The sequence below is a fragment of the Malania oleifera genome, chromosome 5 (genome assembly GCF_029873635.1).
Source record: "Malania oleifera isolate guangnan ecotype guangnan chromosome 5, ASM2987363v1, whole genome shotgun sequence".
Classification (NCBI taxonomy): domain Eukaryota; kingdom Viridiplantae; phylum Streptophyta; class Magnoliopsida; order Santalales; family Ximeniaceae; genus Malania; species Malania oleifera.
The window spans coordinates 22,572,330-22,586,142 of NC_080421.1; the positions used below are offsets into that span (position 1 = coordinate 22,572,330).

The following is a 13,813-nucleotide window of genomic DNA, read 5'->3' on the forward strand; positions in this document are numbered from 1 at the left end:
TTGACTATCCAAAATATTCTTCCACTTATGTGATTTTTTTCAAAGAAAACAAGAAAAAGAACTTGCACTGCCTGCAGTATTCAACAAGGCAATACTGAAACTGTAAATCAGAATGGCACAATGCAAAGTTTATATGGAGGGAAAAAAACTCCGCACAAAGGAAAGAAGAGAAATAGAGGTCTATCAAACCAATAAATTTACTTTTCTAAAAAGCAAGAAAATACTATAGAAAATCTTTTTCAAAAAAAGCCGATGGAGATGGAGGGAAATTTACGTGGTTTATAAGCATGGGAAAACCTACTATTAAGCAACCTGGTTAAAGCATTTTTTTGGATAGTTGACCAGTCAAAATGGTTTTAAACTGGGTTTAGCTGGCGATGTTATATTTGATGATACAGCAACTGTCAGTTCTCTGCTTTTTGTTACCCGAAGGATGTTGGATACATGACACACAAGCACAGTAACCCATGGAAAATAGGATAATTGAGCAATGTAGATATGCGTCTCACTTGAGCAAGACTGGGCCTGCAATGAGGATCTTCTGTATTTGAGTGTGAAATAACTCCTAGTCCCACATCAGCTGTGGAGTGTGATTTTGTATGGTTTAAAGCTTGGACTAGTCCAGAATAAAGCAACCTAACTTTAACCTTTTGGGGCTAGTTGGCCAGCCCAAAATGTATTAAGCTAGTGGGTTGGCCCGAGGCATTACATTAATATCATTCAAGGAATGCATAAGTAAGAACAACTGGTCACACTAATTGATGTAGAACCAATATCCAGAATCTTTAGTTCTCCATTCAAGTCTGAATAAAATTAACACAAAGAAGCCTTTTACAACCTTAAATTCTGGGACAATAAGGAACTATACACACACGCGCGCACATATAAAATAAAAGAAATTATATTAAAAAAGAATACAATCTAAAAAGGGATAAGAAACCTCAAGAAAAAAACAAAAACAACAAATTGAAAACAAGAGAAACTAATTAAAACTTAAAAGAACTAGATACTAAAGCCCATCTTTAAACCCTTCACATAATAATTCATCAAACACTGCAGATTAGCTAATTCGCGCTGACCCTTCATCTTTCTTTCATCCATCCAAATGAACTTTGTTACCTCCAGGATCAGGCAGCCACAAGCCCATCTTATCCAGTAAGCTTCTAAGTCCTTGCCATTTATTTTCTCAACAAGCATCGTAAAATCCTATCCCCACACTGCTGCTCATTACCCATTCCATCTTTCTCAAGATTGGAACACCCTCAAAATCTTCCACCAGAAATGGAGATACATACAATAAATCCCAAGTAGATCAACAGATCAGAAACATAATCATTTGTTCTGAAACTCATCCAGAAGCAAACCACCATCATGATCAAACCAATTAGTTCATGGCTATCACTCTCCGCCACACCACCCCATGTTCCCTTCTCCTTCCCTTTGCTAACCCTATCATATTTATCCTTTCTGACCACTCAAAGATTCCGCTATATACACAAACTACCTTCATTATTTCTTCTCAATTTTTTTTTTTCATCCTCACATCAGAATCACCATCCTTGGGTTCAAAAGCTTTTTCCATATCCTCAACTTCCTGCCCAGCCTGCTGACAGTCATAAATCTTGTTACCACTGCTAGATGGCCACTTCATCCAAAAGCTTAAGCTGTTAGGTTGTGGGTCAACAATGCATATCAAGTCTTAACACTGCCCCGCACATGCAGCCCGACTGCACGTGGAAAGAATCAATTGATAAACAACACCAACTACAGGGAATAAGTTTCCTTCTCTTACCAGTAACCGTGCCTGCCACATAGTGTCTGAAGCATCATAACCTTTACCCTGAAAATGCTCCACAGAACCTTCGCAATCCCTAGTCAATCCCTCCCTCTCCCCCCATCACTATTCACCAATGGATATTTACGGATCTTGTCAAGACAGCGGTTCTCTTCCCACTGAAGGCACAGGGACATCAGCCAGCCTCCCACACCTGTTTAAAAAATTGCTATTCTGAGCTAGCTTCTGCCCTGCAACATCCACCCCATAGTCTGCAGAGAATAATACCCTAGAATCTTGATTCCAAAAAAAATGAAAAATATCACAAAATTTAGCAAAGTAAAATAGCTCTTTGTGTGCATGCTGTATCCTTCACCAATTAAAAAGAATTTAACCACAAATTTTAAAAATCTAAACGATAAAGAACCCAGATCACTACCAGGCTTGAATGACACCAATGTAATGTGATGGCGCGCTGCCAAATGAAATAGAATTCTAGTATGGAAGAGCTCACAGAGGTGTAGCTGACAAGGTTACTTGGAATGATGAAGTCAGAAAGTCAAGCCGCCAGCTCCAATATCAAAGCATCCATAATGCCCATTCCCTCACATAACTCTTCAATATCAATAGTGAATTTTTGCATCACTGCTTCTGGAACTACCTCTTCTAGTGTAGGCTCAAAGGAAAGCCTCTCTTTGAATTCACAATAATTAGGATCAAAGAACAATATAAAGGTGCTTTAAAGGCTTCATATGTACTGTCAGCTGACAACTTAACAGCTTAAGCTTTTAGTTAAAGTGTTAATGTAACATGGCATCAGAGCCATAATTGCCAGGAGGTCCTGGGATCTAGTCTTCTTGCCCGCGTTTAATGTAAGTTTGTTGAAAAATTATCATGTTCCCAATATGGGCGTTATTCATTGTTTGTTTATCCCTGCACATGCAAGGGAGGGTTAAGGCTTGATATACATTGTTGGCCCATGACCTAAGAGCTTAAGCTTTTACGTAAAGTAGTAATCTAACAGTTGCAAAGCATAGAGTCAAGCTCCTCATCCTAGAACCAATTTTTCACAGTCCTGTCAATTGCTCCTTTCTCTGGTTTTTTTTTTTTTTTTAATTCTGCTGTCCCGCCAGTTAAGTCTAGCCAGGTTTCAGTGAATTGTTTTGGGCCAGCCAGTTTAGTTAAACCAGTTTGGCCAACTGAAGCAAACCAGTTTTTAAAAGTTACTTTCTTCGAATAAAACTAGGGCCAGCTTCTTCAACCATGGTAGCAAAGCAGCATTCTTGCTACCATCCTCACTTTGCTTGTGCAGATCTGGCAGTGGGTGACCTCCTGACAAGCAGCATAAATGTCTGGGGCCTTTCTTCATCTTCCAGCCTCTGCATTTAACATTCGTGCAATGTCACAATGAATGGAATCAATTGATGGTGACAATGGAACTTCGAGGACGCTGCAGTGGTTCAACAATCAGCAAACTCCATTTAAATGATGAGATGAACTTTTGACAACAACTACAAGGCTTAGTTGACAATGAAGGCTCTGGCAACAATAGATGCGCAAACTAATGAAATCGGGGATGAATGTGTTCCATTTGGCATTCAGAGATTAGTTGAGAACAAGGATGAAAAAGCCTTGCTTCTTGTGTTGATTTACAAGGGGCAGCTGCTGATGAAAAGGCAACTCTGAGCAATGAGGCTTTTCTTTTTGCTAAAGGGGAGACAGGCTAGGGTTTCAATATGGGGCTCATTATGGCTTGCGATGGACTGCATAATTTTATTTTATTTTTTTGGGTGATTCCTGCTACTATGAAACAAGAATCAAGTGGAGAGATAGCGAAGGCAGCGGCAGTGCAGCAAGACAATTTAAGTTACAAGTGCAAACCCAACGAGTTTAAGTGACAATTCATAGAAAACTCTTTCAAACATTGAGAACCACAGTGATTTAAATTAAATCACAAACCTTATAAAGAACACTAGCATCCATCTCGGATCAGAGCCTACTTAGATACCACTTGATGCATGACCAAAGTTTGACAGCTTTAGTTCGCTTTCAAGTCTAGATAAACTAACACATAGATGCCTTTTTGAAAGATAAGGAGACTACATTTAGAAACCAAATAAGCTAAGTCAGTTTCCTAAACAATAATAAGCTAGAATCATGAAGATATGATCCTAATAAAAATACCCTAACTAAAAAAACCAAAAATACAATAAAAATTAGAAAAGTAAAATAGATCTTGTTTGCATGCTGCATCACTTAAACTTGAACCAATATATGAGTAACAAAAACGGTACTGTTAAAGGCTTGATATACTTTGTTGGCCCACAACCTAATAGCATAAGCTTTTAGTTTTGTTGGTTTTTTGTCCCAAATTGGTGGGAAGGTTTTTCAAACTCTTAGTTTGAAAGTAAGATATCAAGGAAAATCGATTCTGTCTTCAAAAGGGATGCCTCTTTTGATGAATAAATGGAAATATTACCTTGCCAATTTCTGGCAATGTCGTTTAAGGAGCTCCCCTCATCATTTGTAAACACATCTATCATATCTTCACATCAACAAGAATCAATTGTTTCTTAGAGGCCAAGAATAGAAATTCAAAAACCTGTTCGGTATGCTAACATGGTGGCCTATGCACTTCCATTTGTAGATGATGATATTCCTTACACTTTCAAAGTAGTGAGAAACTCTGAATCAGACAAATGGAAAAGAGTGATGAATGAAGAAATGCAGTCTCTTCATAAGAATTAGACTTGGGAGCTAGCCCAACCGCCCAAAGGTAAAAAAGAAATTGGTTGCAAATGGGTTTATACAAGAAATAAGGATTTCTAGATGCAAATAATGTTTGCTTCAAAGCTAGATTAGTAACTAGGGCTATGCACAGAAGGAAAGTATTGATTATAATGACATTTTCTTCAGTTGTTAAACATTCTTCCATTCGATTTTTTTTTTTTTTGCTTTGGTAGCACAATTTGATCTTGAACTAATTCAACTTGATGTAAAAACTGCATTTTTACATAGTGATTTGGAAGAGGAAATTTATATGACTCAGCTAGATGGATTTAAGGTTGTTGGAAAAGAAAATTGGGTATGCAAACTGGGAAAATCATTGTATGGTTTAAAATAATCTCCAAGACAGTGGTACAAACGATTTCATCAGTTTACAAGTATCTTATTCCGTTGATTTCTAATTTGTTGGATCAACTAAGTTATGCCAAGCACTTCACTAAACTCGACGAGAGGTTAGGATACTATCAGGTGAGAATTGCTAACAAGGATGAGCCAAAGACAACCTATGTGATGCAGTATGGGGCATATGAATTCTTGATGATGCCATTTAGGTTGACGAATATGCCTATGACATTTTGTATCTTGATGAACTAGGTATTTCATGAGTAACTTGACAAGTATGGTCTGGAGAAGAAATCAACAAACTGAAAGGTCAGTTAAATCAAGAGTTCAAGATGAAAGATCTTGGTGAAGCAAAGAAGATACTTGGCATGGAGATATGCGGCAACAGAGTGAGAGAGAGAGTTAATTTGACTCAAAAACAACATTTGAAGAAGGTAGTACAAAGTTTTGGCATGTCTGAGTAGTCAAAACAAGTTAGCACACTGCTTGCTCCTTACTTCAAACTTAGTGCATCTTTATCTCCTAATTCAGATGAGGAATATAAGTATATGTCACAAGTTCCTTATGCAAGTGCAGTTGGTAGTATGATGTGTGCAATGGTTTGTACAAGACCTAATATTTCACAAGCTGTTAGTATGGTGAGCAGGTATATATATGATCCACGTAAAGGACATTGGCAAGCTGTGAAATGGATTTTACGATACATTATGAATACTATTGATGTTGGTATAGTATTTGAGAAAAATAATACTATTGATCAACATGTTATTGGATATGTTGATTCTGATTTTGTAGGTGATCTAGATAAATGTTGATCAACTACTAGATATGTATTTACATTTGCTAATGGTCCAGTGAGTTGGAGGTCTACCTTACAGTCTACTATTGCTTTGTCTACAACAGAAGCAGAGTACATGGCAGCTTCAAAGGCTGTTAAGGAAGCTATTTGATTGCAGGATTTACTTGTTAATTTGGGAGTTGTTCAGAAGCACATTATTGTGTTCTATGATAGCCAAAGTGTTATTCATTTGGCAAAAAACCAAGTCTACCATGCACGAACGAAGCACATCAAAGTTCGATCTCACTTTATGCGAGACACAATTGATGAAGGCAAAATACTTCTTCAGAAGATTGCTACAGTTGGGAATCTCGCAGATATGTTGACCAAGATTGTAACAACAATCAAGTTCAAATATTGTTTGAACTTAATATCTTGCAAGTCTGAATACTTTTGGAAGGCACCGATGATGTGGAACTCTAGAGAATGTTTATGACTAAAAAATTTATTGAATTTATCGTCAAGGTGGAGATTTGTTAGTTTTTTGTCCCACATTGGAAGGAAGGTTTTCCTCATCATTTGTAAACACACCTCTCATTTGTAGAGTTACAAATAGTATTTGTACTTTAGGGTATTTCTAATTACTAATAGTAATTTGAAATTTGCCCGAGTTGTAATTTTCTGAAAGTAGTGGATTGATCGTTAGTGCCCGAGGACGTAGGTAATTCTATACCGAACCTTGTAAATTTTTGTGTTGCTCTTTATTACTATCTTTTATTATTAGTTTCTACATTGCTTTAGTTTTGTTATATATTCAATAGAAATAGTTGTTGTATTGGTGTTTGGCACAAGTGGGGTGCCCAGCACAACAAGTTAAAGTGGTAATCTAACAAGTACAACAACAAAAAAAAACCAAGCCTTAAGTCCCAATAGGTGGGGTTGGCTACATGAATCATTTTCCGCCAATTTGCACAAACATGGGCATGAATAACAATTAGAAGAGTCATCCAGGAAAAATCATGATATCTCAGTAGCATGCTTCAAACTATACCATCTTTGAACATAATTAACAATTAAATTTAAAAAAATATTATTAGATACTAGTTCAAAAAACATTAACTATGTCAAAGGCCATTAATCATTGATGATCCTAACTGCATTCCTCAGTGCCTCTATGTAATAAGTATGGGATAAATGTTCCATGGAGAGCCTAGAATTTCTTGATGGATTATTAGAATAGTGTCCATTGTGCAAATAAAAAATCCAGTATAGACATTGTTTATTAAGAGGAAAATTAGATCCTTCAACATTTAAAAATATTGTTAGACCACCAGTTTCCCAATTCCCAAGTTGATAGGAATTAGACCCAATAATATATATCAAGCAGTCCAACATTTCCCACAACCCAAAAGGAAAAGAAAAGATGAAACCCTAACTTGCAGATGGAGAGGTGAACAAACTAAATTTCAATGGGCCCACAAACAAAACAAAATGCACTATGACACACGTTAGAAGTCATTCTGACCCAAAAAAGTGCTCTGATTATAAGTTAGACAACCAATTATCCCATAAACATAAACTAACAGGAATGGGAACCAACAATGTATATCAAACTACCCAGAGGATCCTAAGTAGAAGGATTCAGATTTCCTAAAATTCAAGAGCCATGCTAGTTCTTGGATCCACATCAAGAAACAGACTGCACCTCACCCAAAAAGATATAATAAACATACAAAAGAAAAAACTTCTAACCCTCCAGCTCAATTTGATGTAAACTAGGAATATGATAATGTCAATTGATACTTATCAGAAGCAATATTAACCACATTTCATAGATGAAAGCCAAATAAGCTATCAATTGGCTGACCCTCTGCCCATCTTTATATGCAAGGTTACTATATCAAGGATCAGCAAAGTGGGAACAAGTTAAAGTACAAACATTAATTTTTTTGTATTCCAAAAATGTTTTGCTGACATTATTTATTGATTTGAAAAAGGCAAATAAGCAAGGCAGAATAGACAACAGTAGGTCTACCCTGGAGAAGGTTTCAAAATAACAATAATAAAAGGTTCTTAATGAATTATTAAGCAAGAACAATATAATCTTAAAAGGAGTTCAACAATTATTCACAAATTTACACGAGATAATTCCTCAAAGAAAATACTTAAAGGCTCATTTCTTGAGGATCAATGCCTCAAACTCTTTGGGGTTATTTTAGGAGTAGGATGGGGCCTTTATTGTAATTGTTTGTATGGTTGCTTTTAGGAGCATGTCTTATTCTGCTGATCTTTGTAATTGTACCTCTTTTCTTTTAATGATATTTCATAAGGCCTGATATACATTGTTAACCCACAACCTAGTGATCTTTAGCTTTTAGGTAAAGTGGCATTCTAACATAGTATCAGAGCTGGTACCAAGAAGTCCAGGTTCTAGTCATGCTGCCCGCATTTATTGTTTTTTTGTTAAGAATTATGTTATCCCCTATAATGGATGCTGTTTATTGTTTGTTTATCATTCCATGTGCTGTCAGGCTGCACGTGCAGGAGAGTGTTAAGGCCTAGTATACATTATTAGCCCACGACCTAGCCAACTTAAGCTTTTAGGTGAAGTGGTAATCTAACTATATTCTTTTCCGATTAAAAAAAGCCTCGCACAATCACACCTAACAGGATTTCAGGAATCAGTTGGGCAAATAAATCTGCAAAATTTCAGCTTTTGCACAAATAATAATAAACAAAAAGCAACAACAACAACAAACCAAGCCTTAAGTCCCACTTGGTGGGGTCAGCTACATGAATCCTTTTCCACCAATTTACGCGATCATGGGAAACTTCCTTTGAGGCTATTAAATCCTGACTATCTCATTCCAAATTATTTTAGGTCTAGCCCTACATAGTACTTAGCTCATTCTTCCACACTAGCACACTATTTGGCCTATGTTGTAGAATTCCAAACCATTTGACTCATCTCTCCCTTATCTTATGTTCTACAGAAGCTACACCTAAGTTACGCGAATATGTCCACTCCTTAGTTTATCTTTTAATGTTATACCACTCAACCCCCTTAGCAGTCTCATTTCGACAACTTTTACTTTTTGGATATGTTCTTTCTTAGTAGCCTAACATTTTGATCCATATAACATAGCCGGTCTTACAACTATCCTATAAAACCTCCCTTTTAATTTTAAAGGTATTCTACAATCACATAGCACACTTGAAGCACTTCTCCTTTTTACAAAACCTGCTTTAACTCTATGCATTACATCTTCTTCAATGTCTCCTTCAGCTTGCATAATAGATCCAAGGTATCGAAATCTACTAGTATTATTGATTTCATGACCATCAAGTTTAACCTTTTGTCCAATATTCTTCCTACCATGACTAAAATTACATTTCATATATTCTGTCTTATTTCTACTTATCCTAAAACCTTTAGGTTTTGTTTGGTTTGTGGAATGCCTATTCCCAAAAGTAGATTAGTTTAGTTGGTAAATTAGGTTGTTATTATAAAGCCAATAACAATGTGAAACGTTTTATGAGTCCATAATAAAGAATAGACAAGGAATAACTATTCCCAAATTTCATCATGGGGATATCTATTCCTTTTCTATTACATGTTGAATGAAAAAATTAGGAATATATAAGGAATAACTATTCCCTTGATTTCTAAAATTTAAAAGAGATTCCATCTTATTCCAATGAATAGCTGTACCATTGAACCAAACGAGCCATTAGATTCTAAAGCTTCTCTCCAAAATTCTAACTTAGATTCGACTCCACCCCTAGTTTCATCATCCAAGATAATATCATCTTCAAATAACATACACCATGGAATCTCATTTTGGGTTATCATAGTAAGTTCATCCATCACTAGAGCAAAAAGATAAGGGCTGAAAGCAAAGCAAAGAAAATAAGGGGCTCAAAGCAAATTCTTGATGTACACGAATTATGATTTATAAATTCCCTAGCCTCTCCACTTGTAGTACAGCTAGTCATTGTTCCATCAAACATATTCTTAATGAAATTAGTATACCTATTACATGCGCCCTTTTTCCTAAAACCCACCTTAGAACTTCCCTAGGTACCCTATCATATGTTTTCTCTAAGTTGATAAACATGCAAGTCCCTCTTCTTCTCCCTAAACTTATCCATCAATCTTCTTAAAAGATATATAGCTTCTGTAGTAGATCTCCTGCGCATAAAACCAAATTGATTTTTTGAAGCACTTGTTTCTAACCTTAATCTTTGTTCAACTATCCTTTCCCATGATATCATTTTATGACTCATAAGTTCAATTCCACGATAGTTATTACAATTTTGAATATCTCTTTTTTTTGTATATAGGATTAAAGTGTTTTTCCTCCATTTGTGTAGCATTTTCTTAGTTTTTAATTTTATAATTGTGATAAATAAATTAGCTAACCATATAATTCCATTACCACCTACGCATTTCCAAATTTCAATTGGGATGCTATCCAATCCTATAAATTTTCCATTTTTCATTTTTTTAATGCAATTTAACTTCTTTAACTCTAATTTTGCAAATAAATTTCATATTTTTAGTGTTTTCCTTACTTTTCTTTTATGTCTTCTTTCTTAACCAAGACAAAATCGTCCTCACTTTTTATATATTTTACATTACCTAGGTCCATACTCTTTCTTTCTCTAGCTCTAGCAAGTTCAAATATGTTTTTTCCCCTTCTTTCTAGCATATAAATTATTAAATCATCTATGTTTAGTTTCACTAACAGCCTTTTTTGCATCTTTTCTTGCCTCTTTATACTGTTCAAAGTTTCCATATTTCTACATCTTAGCCACTCTTTACACCAAATTCTGTGTCTTTATAGATTTTTAGACATCTTGTTCCCACCACCAACTTTTTTTCTTTTTAAGAATCTTCCTCTTGATTCCTCTAAAATCTCTTTCGCAATCTTTTTAATAGAGCTAACTATCCTACTCCAAAGAGTGTTTGTGTCTATACCATCCTCTATTGTCAAATCACCATCTTTGATCATTTTATCTTTAAATTTTATTATATTTTCCCCCTTTAGGTTCCAACACCTAGTTCTCTTGCGCCGATTTATATGATCCTTTCTCTTCCATTTTTTCAAACATATATCTAACACTAAAACTCTATATTGTATAGTTAAGTTTTCACCTGGGATAACATCACAATCCTTACATGATTAACAATCTACCCTCCTAGTTACGAAAAAATCTATAAGACTTTTAGTTTGTCCACTCTTGAAGGTAATTAAGTGTTCTCTCTTCTTAAAGCAAGTATTCATTGTAATAAAATCATATGACACGGTTAAGTCTAAGATTATATCCCCAAACTCATTTTTATCTCCATATCCATGTCCTCCATGTATCCTCCCATAACCTTTATTATCCTTTCCAATGTGTCCATTCAAATCAGCTCCCATAAATATTTTCTCAGTCCGTGATATCCATTTTGTATAATATATCTTCCCAAAATTGCCTCTTAAGGTTTTCTAGTAAGCCTATATGAAGAGCATAAGCACTAATGACATTTATCATCTCTCAACCTAAGACACATTGTTAAATGCTGCCCATATTTATTGCATGAGACCACAAATAGTTGAATTTATCATAGAATAACTCTGCTTGCCTAATAGGATGTTCATTAGCTCATGATTTCATTTAGTTAAGTTTTGCAAAAAAATTTTAAGATAAAAAAAAAAATGAATTGAGAAATAAAGAAGGGCAAATACAATCTAGGAGAGGACAAGAAATCATAAAAATAAAAAACAGCAAAAAGGAGAAAGAAAAACCAAAAAAGAAGAATACCTAAAACAATCTAAATAAGAAACCCCCGCTTGAAACTTTTCTGCCATAGTTAACAAATGCAAATTTGCTAATTCATGTTGGCCTTTCATCACCTAACTTTTACCACCAAGAGTCTTTTCTTCCAAGATCAGACAGCCACAATATCATCTTATCCATCAGCAGTCGAGTTTCGACATTCTTTCCACTAACCTCCTCCGCGGGGGTAGCAAAATTCCATCCCTACACTGTTTACTGGCCGACAACTCTTTACCCATTCCATCCTCCTCTAAAATAGAAAACTCCCCTACACCTTCAAGCAGAGATGCTGGCACATAAGAAATATCCCCAAATAAATCAAATGAATCAGAAACATATCAGCCAATACCTTTCTTAACCTCAATGGCTCAATCTGACCATATAATGAAATATTAATTTGGTCCACAACCAAATATTAATTGCTGACTCTACTGGCTTTCAATCCCAAAATTTTTGCAGTAGTCCCTTAAGGGTTAAGGCAGCCCTGTCCCCTCAAATGTCGCCCATAACATGTCACTCAAATGACACTGCTGCTGGTTTGCATCCTAGAACCGACATCTACAATACCCAAACTGCTTTCATAGACGCCATCCGATAATAAATCACTATAACAAGAAAAATCATTTTTAAACTCTCATTTTGCAATATATCACCCCATTCTTTTTCTCCTCCATGCAAAATCAAAATTAAACTCACTCTCATTTTGCAATATATCAACCCATTTCCTTTTCTACTCAATGCAACCTACTTATTTTCCTTTTTATTTGACCCTATCTTTAAAAATTCCTAAACTTCCTCAATATAGAAAGTCCCATCTGTATTTCCTTTTAAACTCATCAGCACATCAGAAGTTATCTGTTGTTAACAAGAGAGTTTTCCTCAACTATTCCCTCCTGCCTCGCAATACAATAAGTGTACAACTTGGTAAAATCAGCCTTGTCACAGTATCCCCCCAAACCCCCCCCCCCCCCCTAATAGGCCAGCCCTTGCCACATCAAGCCACACCTAGATCACCAGCAGATTTATTCTACTGTTCCATCAGAGCTCTTCCACAACCACAACCTCCAAAAGAAAATTCTCTAGACACCTCATCGGTACTATGCCTAATGCACTTCTCATGTCACTGGACCCATTAGAAAAAGATTTAGCAGACTCAGTTGACCCACTTGACCCATCTGCAAGATTTCGCTTCTCCTTCACCTACGCATACTCTGATTTTCTTACAAGAACCTCACCATATCTCAAACCTTCCTGTGGGTAGCAATGGTCCTTACGTCAATTACATTGAATTTTCGTAGCATCCGGATGGCATTCGGAAATCTTTAGAGATTCACAAGCTTTGTGAACCCTCCAGTGGGTAACAATGGCCCTCGCACTAATTCTTCTTTACACCTGCATGGCCTTTGGAAATCTTTAGAGATTCAATATGGCTCAAACCCTCATCTGGGCATTCACAGCGTTCTTAGTTGTTAATTTCTTTTGGGCAACAACTTAGTTCTTTGCATAAGAAATATAAGGATATTGGGCCAACACATAAGACTCAGGTTCACAAAATAGACCATTAGGATATTGAGCCAGTTCTCTAAGCTGGCCAAAGTGGGAACTTATTTCCTTTACTACCCAAAATGTGGGTCCTTATCAAACACCCTGGCCCACTCCATCCCATATTTATCGCATTCCCAGCCACCAGAAAAACCCTAGCCACCTCTGTGGTGAACACCCTGGCCCACTCCACCACATCTTTATCCGGAAAAACCCTAGCCACCTTTGCGGTGAATGCTGTAGCCCCCAAGTGAAGATGATTTTCCACTGGCAATGTTTGAACAGGCTGCTGCTCCACCTAGAATCACATCACCAAGTCTTAAGTTCACAAATACTTCAATTTGGCAGGTTCACCAAGATCCTCTGGTTCCAGGGAAATTGCACACAAGCCAATGATGGAGTGGGGTTGTAGGTGCCTACATATGCTGCAAACGAACCAAGCCACTCATGAGCAGCTAAAGAGGTCAACTCAGTAAGAGCTCGTTCAGGCTCATTTATTATCTAAATGGGCAATTCTCAAACCCAATTTTCAAGCTCATTTAACAAACAAGCTGAGCCTGAACAAATTAGACTCGGCTCATTTCGGCTCATGAACAGCCCAATCATAGGCTCAACAAGGCTCACTTATTAAGCTCGAATTAAGCTCGTTAAGAGGCTCAATATTGGGCTCTTTAATAGGGTCAAATAAAGTTTGGAGTGGACTAAATGATTATTATAACTTGGCCAAGCCCAATCCAAGGGTAAGGCCCAAGGACCAAGCTTGG

The 13,813-nt window shown here is 36.4% G+C and overlaps 1 protein-coding gene across 2 annotated transcripts in view; it reads right to left on the reverse strand.

Annotated features, from left to right (window-relative positions):
• The window catches only part of LOC131155139 (protein DWD HYPERSENSITIVE TO UV-B 1), a 75,998-nt gene that overhangs the window by 25,452 nt on the left and 36,733 nt on the right, over positions 1 to 13,813 (reverse strand). The gene's annotated exons all lie outside the window — the stretch shown is intronic.